We start from the raw sequence: 8,980 nt of genomic DNA, 5'->3' as shown, positions 1-8,980 counted from the left end.
TTAATTGGTGAACATGTTTAATATATTTTTCTTTACACTTTTGTTTAACTTAGTAATTTTCGTTTTTTAAATTATTTACATTATTTAATGTGAACAATATTTTATATTTTGTGTTTTTTACATATTTGTGGAAATATAGTTTATGTTTATTTTATATATATACATATTCAGAAATATGCATACATATCTATTTTTTTCAAGCAAAACTGGTCTTACAGGCAGCGCACACAGCTGAGGGTGTGACAGTGGGGATTGACCACAGCCCCATATATCAATAACACACAAAACATCTGCTGAACGCCCAAGAGTTGAAAATTCCTCTGTTTATTACAGCAATCACCACTATACTCCATCATTTACCACTAACGCGTTTCAACAGTTTCGTCTTTCTCAGAGTGGATCAAATTAAATCAATGGATTAGTTCCTCCTTTTATGTAATTGGAGGCATTATGGGAGTTGTAGTGGGAAAATTATGCAAGTTGTGGTACACTAAACAATTTCAGTTGTGCATATATCAGTCGTTATCATTGTCCATCCCACTTTAATACTCACAATAATTAGGCATTATCACAACCCCTGGGCCCTGTACATTCAGAATTTCTGTTCAGTTGCAGAGCCACATCGACATACAAAATGCATGAAGGCTGGCTCATTCCTCCGTCAGATAAAACCGACCTTCCTTCTGCTGAATCATTCCACACGTGTAAATGAAGATCAGAACTTCCCATGTTCAAAAATCTTCAAAGTACAGTACCAAACATGTACAGATAAGTATCCGCAGTGGCTGTTTGTCTCGGGTGGTGCCGCCATGCTACACATTGTTTTCAAGCAAAAGTGGCCATACAGGCGGCGTGCACAGATGCTGGTGCGGACTGTGGGGACTGACCACAGCCCCATATATCAAAAACACACAAAAAAATCTGCCGCACTCCCAGGAGTTGAAAATTTCTCTGTTTAGTACAGCAATCGCCAGCTATACTCCATCATATAACACTGACGTGTTTTGAAGGTTTCATCATCCTCAAAGCGGATCAAATTAAATCAATGGACACACACATATATATTTTTACATAGATATAAATATGTACATATATTGATATATCATCTCCTTCTGCTCACTTGCAGTGCTGGCGTGCTCCTAAGCACCAGAGATGCCACCCACGTGCCTGCCACGTGTGTTAAACATCAGAACCAACACTCAGAAGTACAAAACAGTTCAGCACTCCAACAATGGCTGCCATATCAGTGAGTAAAAAGAACATTAAGACAAAACAGAGAATTACATGTTAAACAAGTTATGTTGTATAGATGATAGAATGCTGTGTAAAAAGAAGTATAACGGTACTGCCACCCTACTGTTACACAAAAGGATTTTACAACATATTAGGGCAATCGAGAATAGAGATTTGTCATATGTAGTAACTAAACATTTCTCAAATGAACATGGATCTGATGTAAATATAATGCGGTATTGTGGTCTGATATGTATGCCAAAACCCACCAGGGTTGGGGAAAGGGAATTAACCCGTCAAAGAATAAAAGCTAAATTGATTTTAGAAATGGACAGTCGAGAGCCAAATGGGTTAAAATAAAATGAAGAGTTATATCTATTTCTAAAGAGCAATATAGATGCAAAGTGTTCCCTCATAAATGTGTGATGCAGATTGTTTTAACCATTGTAACATAAGAGAGTTTATTATGTGATTTTGTTTTGATTTTCTAGAATTGGTGTGGGGTAGGATGGACACGGTCCCACTGGGGAGTAAGGAATCGTATTTGGATTTATTACAGTCAAATATATGGATCTGGTTAAAGCGGCAAATAGTCATTGGATAAAGGAACGATGAATATTAGAGAATGCAACAACATGTTGTTGCTGGAATATGAGAGTCAGTCACTTGACATGAGATGAGAGAATTGATAAATATAATTTTTATTTATACAAAATGAGAAATAATGCTCCTTGAACTATTGTTATACAAGAAAAATACTGAAAGCAAGTTTGAAAACTTTCATAATTTTGAAAAGACAATACTTGCGAGGTTAACCGATTTAATATGTTATTACGTATTTAGAGGATTGGTCCCAAATTACATGATAATCTGGTTAAAGGACAACACTAGCCTTATGATCTTTACATGCACAGTTTTCTTATCAATAACTTTATTGCAAATGTTGCAGTGATAATATGAAAGATGCCATATAAGATGTCATCAATTATATAATATGTGGAATAATTAGAAGTGCATGGCGAAGGCACGAGTTATAGTTACCTTAGGGAGCGAGTTATAGTTACTTGAAATAACTCTAACTGTAACTGCTGAATTTCTATGGTTTTGTACATGTAAATTCAGAATCTAACTATAATATTACTTTAACCTCTGTTTTTTCAGTGAACTTCTATGTTTTTTTTAATGTAAAGTATTTTAAATTACTGTACGTTAATCCAACCAGCACCGCACATAGCTGTCAGTAGTGTGTGGCGGGTGGTTAGCCGCAGGGCTGGCCAGGCTCTGCAGCCAAGCCCTTTTAACCACCCAACCCTGTGCTGCGAACAGCCTTTGGCAGTGCGCAGCAGGGGTTGGCCACAGGGCCTTTCTCTGTTAATGGATCTGGGATTAGGTGCATGAGTGGGTCTGAAAGTGGGTGTGTGAATATTCGAGTGGGTCTGAGTGGGTACATGAGTGTCTGAGTGGGTGTGTGAGTGGGCGCATGAGTTTATGAGTGCATGTATAAGTGAATTCATTAGTGTGTGAATGAGTCTGTGAATTTTGTTTTGCATATCCTCCAATTTGTGAGGCTATTGGAGGATAACGCATATGATAAAGCAAAACCATTTTAAACCCATGATTTGGCCATATAACACACCTATATCACACCACTGGGGTCATGGTACCCCCACCCTGACCCCTTATACCACCTATTTCTATTTGTAGGCCCAGGGACCCTCTCCAATAACATAAAATAGAGGCCCCAATTTTCAAGTAAGGTTGTGGTCAGCCAATTACAGCGCTTCTATTTATACATGCATTCACGAACATTTGTGAAGAGTCATAATTTATTCACAGCCACAGATATCCAAATTTATTTTTCCTTTAATATCTCTGAAAATATAGAGGTCTCTCTACCTCTCTCTCTATATATATATATATATATATATATGCATAAATTCTAAATATATTCTTCCTGTGGAGAATATATAAATTCTCCACAGGAATCTTGGAATTTCTTGTTTCTTCTACGATTGAATAACCCAACACCAACACGTTTCAACCAACAAGGTCTTGATCACGGTAAACTAGTGATCCATTCTACACAATGTATACTCTCACCCATCTCCTGCCTTAATGTGGCATTATGGGATATGTAGTCCCAAATCATTAATCCCATACCAACAAGTGAATTAAAACCACAATACCCCAACAACCACTAATTTAAAACAAATATAAAGCAAATATACACATTACATTGATATCTTCTCTCACTAAAGTCACGAAGTCATCTCTTTTGATATTCATAATTACCATTTTCAATACATACCCAAGGTGCACATTTCATTTTATTCCTGCTTCCAAAATTACTCTTTTTAATTCATTGCTACGAGCGTTATTCCAACTCTTACAAAAGATAATGGTCTAATACCTCCTCTTTCTATAGCTAAATCACCATATTGCCTATTACTTTCTCAGAAATTTCATACTCATGTAAATCTAACCAGATGAGCCATTCAGTATCTACATCTTCACAATCCGATCGCATGTTAGTGTTCACAAGTGACAGTACAATTCCTCATTGATCCCATACGGGATCTTTGATTTTAATCTAATGATGTACCTGGATTCTAACCGTCTTAATTGTTGAACTCTGTCACCCCCTCTTTCACATTTTTTGATTGTAGCAACACCAAAGTACTTCATATGTAGCCAATTAGCTTTGTCATGACATTTCAAATGTTTAGTCATTGCATAATTCATATAATCATTTTGTACTGCCCTAATATGTTCCAATATTAGTTTCTTCAAGGTGCAAATGGTACTGCCTACATATTTTAACCCACAAAGACACTCTATAACATACACTACAAATGTAGTTTCACATGTAATCCTCTCTACGATTGGAATCTCTCTTCCCCAAGAGTCTACAACCTTTTTCATATTGCATCCTATCTTACATGCTTTACATCTGTTGCAACAGAAAAAAAACTTTATTGGAGTCTGTTAACCAATTAGATGTTGTTGGTAATTCAAAATGACTTTTCACTAATATGTCCTTCAAAAAGGTACTTTTCTGTATTTTACATAGGGTCGTGTTCCAACTCGTGGTCCAATATCCAGATCTTTTTTACTCAAATGCCAATGTCTGTTTAAAATGTTCAATATTTGTAGACTCTCTTTATTATAATTCAAGATTAATCTTATCTTATCCTCTTCTTTTTCTGATTGCTGTTTAGTCACTTTAACCAAAATCTGTGCTTGTGTCTTTAGTCTTGCTTTTTTCTCACCCTGTTTTACATTTCTAGCCTTGTACCCTCGTATTAAAAATCTCTGTTCCATCTCTTTGAATTTCATGTCCATATCTTTCTCATTTGAGCAATTTCTCTTAATTATAATAAATTCCCCATAAGGAATACTTCTTATGAGTGATTTTGGATGAGAACTATACTTCTGCACATAATCTTAAAGTGGAAAGAATTTGGGCCTCATTACAAGTTTGGCGGTCTTTTGGCAAGACTGCTGCGGTGGCAGCCACCAAAAGACTGCCATGTTGACAGTAACCCGACCGCCGTATTAAGAGTCACACTATGTAGACCGACAAGAAACAGCCAAATTCTCGAAACCGGCGGGACAGTGAAGGATGGAAAAGAGGCGGTCCCACCACCAGCACCACCAGCCCGACACAAATCCTCCCAACCACAATTCACGACAGTTGTTCTTCCATGATAGAAAACCATTGGTGGTGCAAACCGCAGCGGTCTCAACTCACTTCTGTTAGAACACCACACCACATTGGATAGTTTGAATACCCCACACCTGATACACATCCACACACCGGACACACCTACTCACTGGTCTTTATGACACACCCCTACACAACCCACAGTCCTCTGGAATCAAAACGCCACACACAGCTAAAAAAAACAACATCCCAGAGAGTCAAAAATAGCAAGAATAGGCACGCATTCACACACCTGCACAGCATACAAAGCACACATATTAGTATCACGCACAGTCTACAACACCTGTCACCCACTCACACCACACCACCTATACCCCACCATTTACCTAATTCTGCACCCTTTCACTTTGCACACAACCACACAGTCTACACAACCACTACCACGTCCCCACAAAAACACCCACATTTCACTAATAGGAGTTGAGGGTCATGGTGGATGAAATTGTCAGGGTAGAGAAACACCTGCTCCGAGCACAGGTACAACAAACATCTATAGCCAGGAAAATTGAGTTGTGGCAAAGGATAGTCGACAGGGTCAGTTCTGTGGGCAGTTATCCACGCACAAGGGAGGACATCAGGAAGAGGTGGAAAAACCCCAGGGGGAAGGTACGCGTTCCATGGTATCCAGGCACCAGCTTATGGTACAGAAGACTGGCAGTGGGCCCCCACTTCCTTCCCCCTACTTTCACATCTTGGGAGGAGCAGTCCTTGGGCATACTGTATCCTGAGGGCCTGACAGGAATACCAGGGGAGTGGAGTCTGGTACGCACCAAAAGCAGTCATGTCACACAATTGTCTTGTCCTGCATGCTTCCTCACCACCTATACCCACCTCAAATAATATTCTGCCCACTACAACTCACCTAATCACCTAACACCCCTCCCTGGCATGCCATGTGTCTACTAAACACATCTGGCCCCACAGCCCTTGGGAATGGCACGTTAAGCACTAGCTAATCATAGCACCACAAACCCCAGAATACTAAATACCAACATTGCCAAAACCAGTACACTGAACCAAATACAACTTTTCATGCATGTCAAAGCGATATCCCATCTAATCCATTGTGATTATACTAGTGTGGAACAGTACACGGCAATGACAGCAATGCAGTGGCTCACTCACACTAACACTCCAACCAATACACAGCTATAGCTAAGTACCCATATACAATGGCCACAGATCAAAGATCCCAAGCTAGAAAAATACTAACCTGGTTTGGAAAGTTAGATGGCAGAGTGGATGCACATGCAGTGTATCCAGATACAGGTCAATGTCCATTGTAAACTCACATACTGTGTCCCTACAAGGACACCAATGTGCATTCCAGCAGCTCTCATTTGTGCCAGCTATCATGCCAGACAGTTCACTAGGTAACAGAGGTGAATGGCCATGTCACTTATCAGACAACAACAGATGCCATCAGCTGAACAATCACTACCAACATGGTTTACCAGAATAAAACATGGTGTATGGAAGTAAGGTTACAGAGTTTAATGTTGTATCCAAATCACATAGCACATCAGCTGTCAATGTCATTTCTGGGGATCAGGTCAAGTCACTGTCTGCAACTCACACCACACAACTGCTACAATACCCCCAGTGTAACCTGAACTCTGTGTTCCACTTCCTCCACAGGTAACCTTGCCATTGTCAGCATGGACAGGATACCAGAGACTGTCACTAGCCCTCTGGATGAACCCCCTGGACACTGACAAAGAACCTGGCCCATCTGGGACACCTGGTCAGTCAACAACTGTCAGCCTCACCCTGCCCACAGCAACTCCACCCAGCCCTGTAGCATCTACATCACAGGCAACCATAGCCTGTGTCCCAAGGACTATGTCATCCATTGGGTGTCCCAAAGTACAGACACCTGAGTCTCACCTTGCCACCCCTGACAATGATGGACCAGTCACCACTCGGAGTGGGCACACTGTGCCAGGGGGACGAGCATGTGGGGGCAGGGTGTGTGGGAGGGATGCTGTGGGCCAGAGGATGGGGTCTCAAAGGGACACTACTGACTAGTATACTATCTTCCGAGTCTTGGGAGCCTATCAAAGTTCCCAAGGCATGATGGGCCATGTTATCACCATGTTGGGGGAGATCCAAAAGCGGCAGAGGGACAACCACCAGGAAGTCATGCAGCAGTGGCAGGCACAAAATGCCCACTTGGCTTCCATTGCAGGGGTGCTGAGAGACTTGAATAACACACTAGGTAGGTCTGTTACCCAACATCTGGCTCCTTCCACTAGCAATGATACATCAGGCCCTTCTACATCTGTGGCTGCTAGTGGAATAGAGGCCCTGCGAGGGGAAGGACAGGCCTCAGTCACCCCACCCTCTGTAGCTGAAGAACCCCTTGCAAATGTGGACGTCTACCCAGACATCCAGCAAGAGCAGATGCTAAGACCAAACCCCCTGCCAGGAAGCAAACCTTACCTGAACTGTTCCCCTTGTGTGCCACAGATACACCCTGTTGTCTGTTCTGTAACCAATCTCTATTTTCCTATGGTGGAAGGACACTGGAAGTGTATTCTCAAATGGTGTAGCAGCTACTGTGATGATGTCAGACACCATGACTAAACCTATCACCCTTTTTGTGTCATTGGAACATTCTCAGTCACATATGTGTTATGTTTCTCTACAATAAATCACACTTAAACACAGGTCCTGTGTATGTCTCATTTACCAACCATGTACAATAGTCATGCATGCCAACTCTAGTCTGATCATGTCCCACTGTATTGTACACCCATTGTAATGGACCCCAAACGTGGACTCCATCAGCACCAGACTCAGTACAATAGGAATGTAACTGGACAGATACCAGGTAGGCTCTTAACTACAACTACACACAATCAGTGACAGATACACTAACAGCACAAAGAGCATGACTGACAGTATCATCAGGATATCTGCTAAGTTGTAACACAATGCTAAACTGAACAATACAGAAGATAGGGACATGTAAACCTCTCAACAAGGCAGGAGCCACACAGATTGGTACTTTGTATCACCTGGCAAAGCCTTATGAAATACCCATATCATAGCTTACAAATATACATAACCCAGACAGCGATCAGTACTGATCTACCCATACCTGGAAACCTTCACTTACATTGGACATATACCTGTAGGCTTGTAACTCACCTATGTCAGTGTCCACAGTGACATGCGCATTGGTCTGCACAGTAGGAACACACTGACAGCTAGATTCAAGGTAGAACACAAAAAACTGTAACCATTGTGCAGGGAGAGGCTATGGTCCCACATTTTCACATACTCAGACACAAATAAAATAATTAGACAGTCACATACACCCTACAGGTGGCTGTGGTGGGAAAAAACATTACCACCCCAGTGTCCTGACAGTCTAACAATGTCTGTCACACTCCACATAATCAACACTTATAGTACCTGGTATAAGCCACGTCCACTTCTCATGTCTGTCTGCAATTCCCATCTGCTTCTGACACGGGTTGTCATTTGCCAAGGCTGATCAGCCAAACAGGACCTAGGAAAATCTGTGTTTGTAATAGAAGAGGGATGGGACATAGCAGTATACACTCCTCATTTTAGGGAAGACATGTCCAGAAGTTTAACTTTACATCTGCTATTACAATACATGACAATGAACACCACTCTGTTCTGCACACAATACAAGTAACAGTTTGCAAGCACAACTCACCCATAGGCATTGAAGCTATCTACAACCCCACAAATGATGCAATGATGGAGGTGACATGCTACCTATTTACTTCAGGTTGCAAATGTGATCCACAACATTACGTCTACTTCACATACCTTTTAGTCAGTTGAAGTACTGATTAATGAGATCTGCCCTAGAGTCTCCTGCTTCATTTTCCTCTGGCTCTTCATCACTTGAAAATTCTGCATTAACACCCACAGGTACTGCTGGCTCCCCCTCATGTGGTATGAATGTTATCTGTCGTCTCAGGGCAAGATTGTGGAGCATGGAGCAGGCAACTTTTATTTGACATACCTTGTTGGGTGAGTGGA

The 8,980-nt window shown here is 41.2% G+C and overlaps 1 long non-coding RNA gene across 1 annotated transcript in view; it reads left to right on the top strand.

Moving 5' to 3' along the window:
* Window positions 1–1,145: 1,145 nt before the first annotated feature.
* LOC138258663 (uncharacterized) overlaps window positions 1,146–8,980 on the top strand; it is a 225,054-nt gene continuing 217,219 nt past the window's right edge. Inside the window, exon 1 of the long non-coding RNA XR_011198487.1 lies at window positions 1,146–1,246. This is a non-coding gene — a long non-coding RNA (uncharacterized lncRNA). The remainder of the gene's footprint in view (window positions 1,247–8,980) is intronic.

The sequence above is a fragment of the Pleurodeles waltl genome, chromosome 9 (genome assembly GCF_031143425.1).
Source record: "Pleurodeles waltl isolate 20211129_DDA chromosome 9, aPleWal1.hap1.20221129, whole genome shotgun sequence".
NCBI lineage: Eukaryota > Metazoa > Chordata > Amphibia > Caudata > Salamandridae > Pleurodeles > Pleurodeles waltl.
This window is presented reverse-complemented; position numbering and strand designations above follow the sequence as displayed.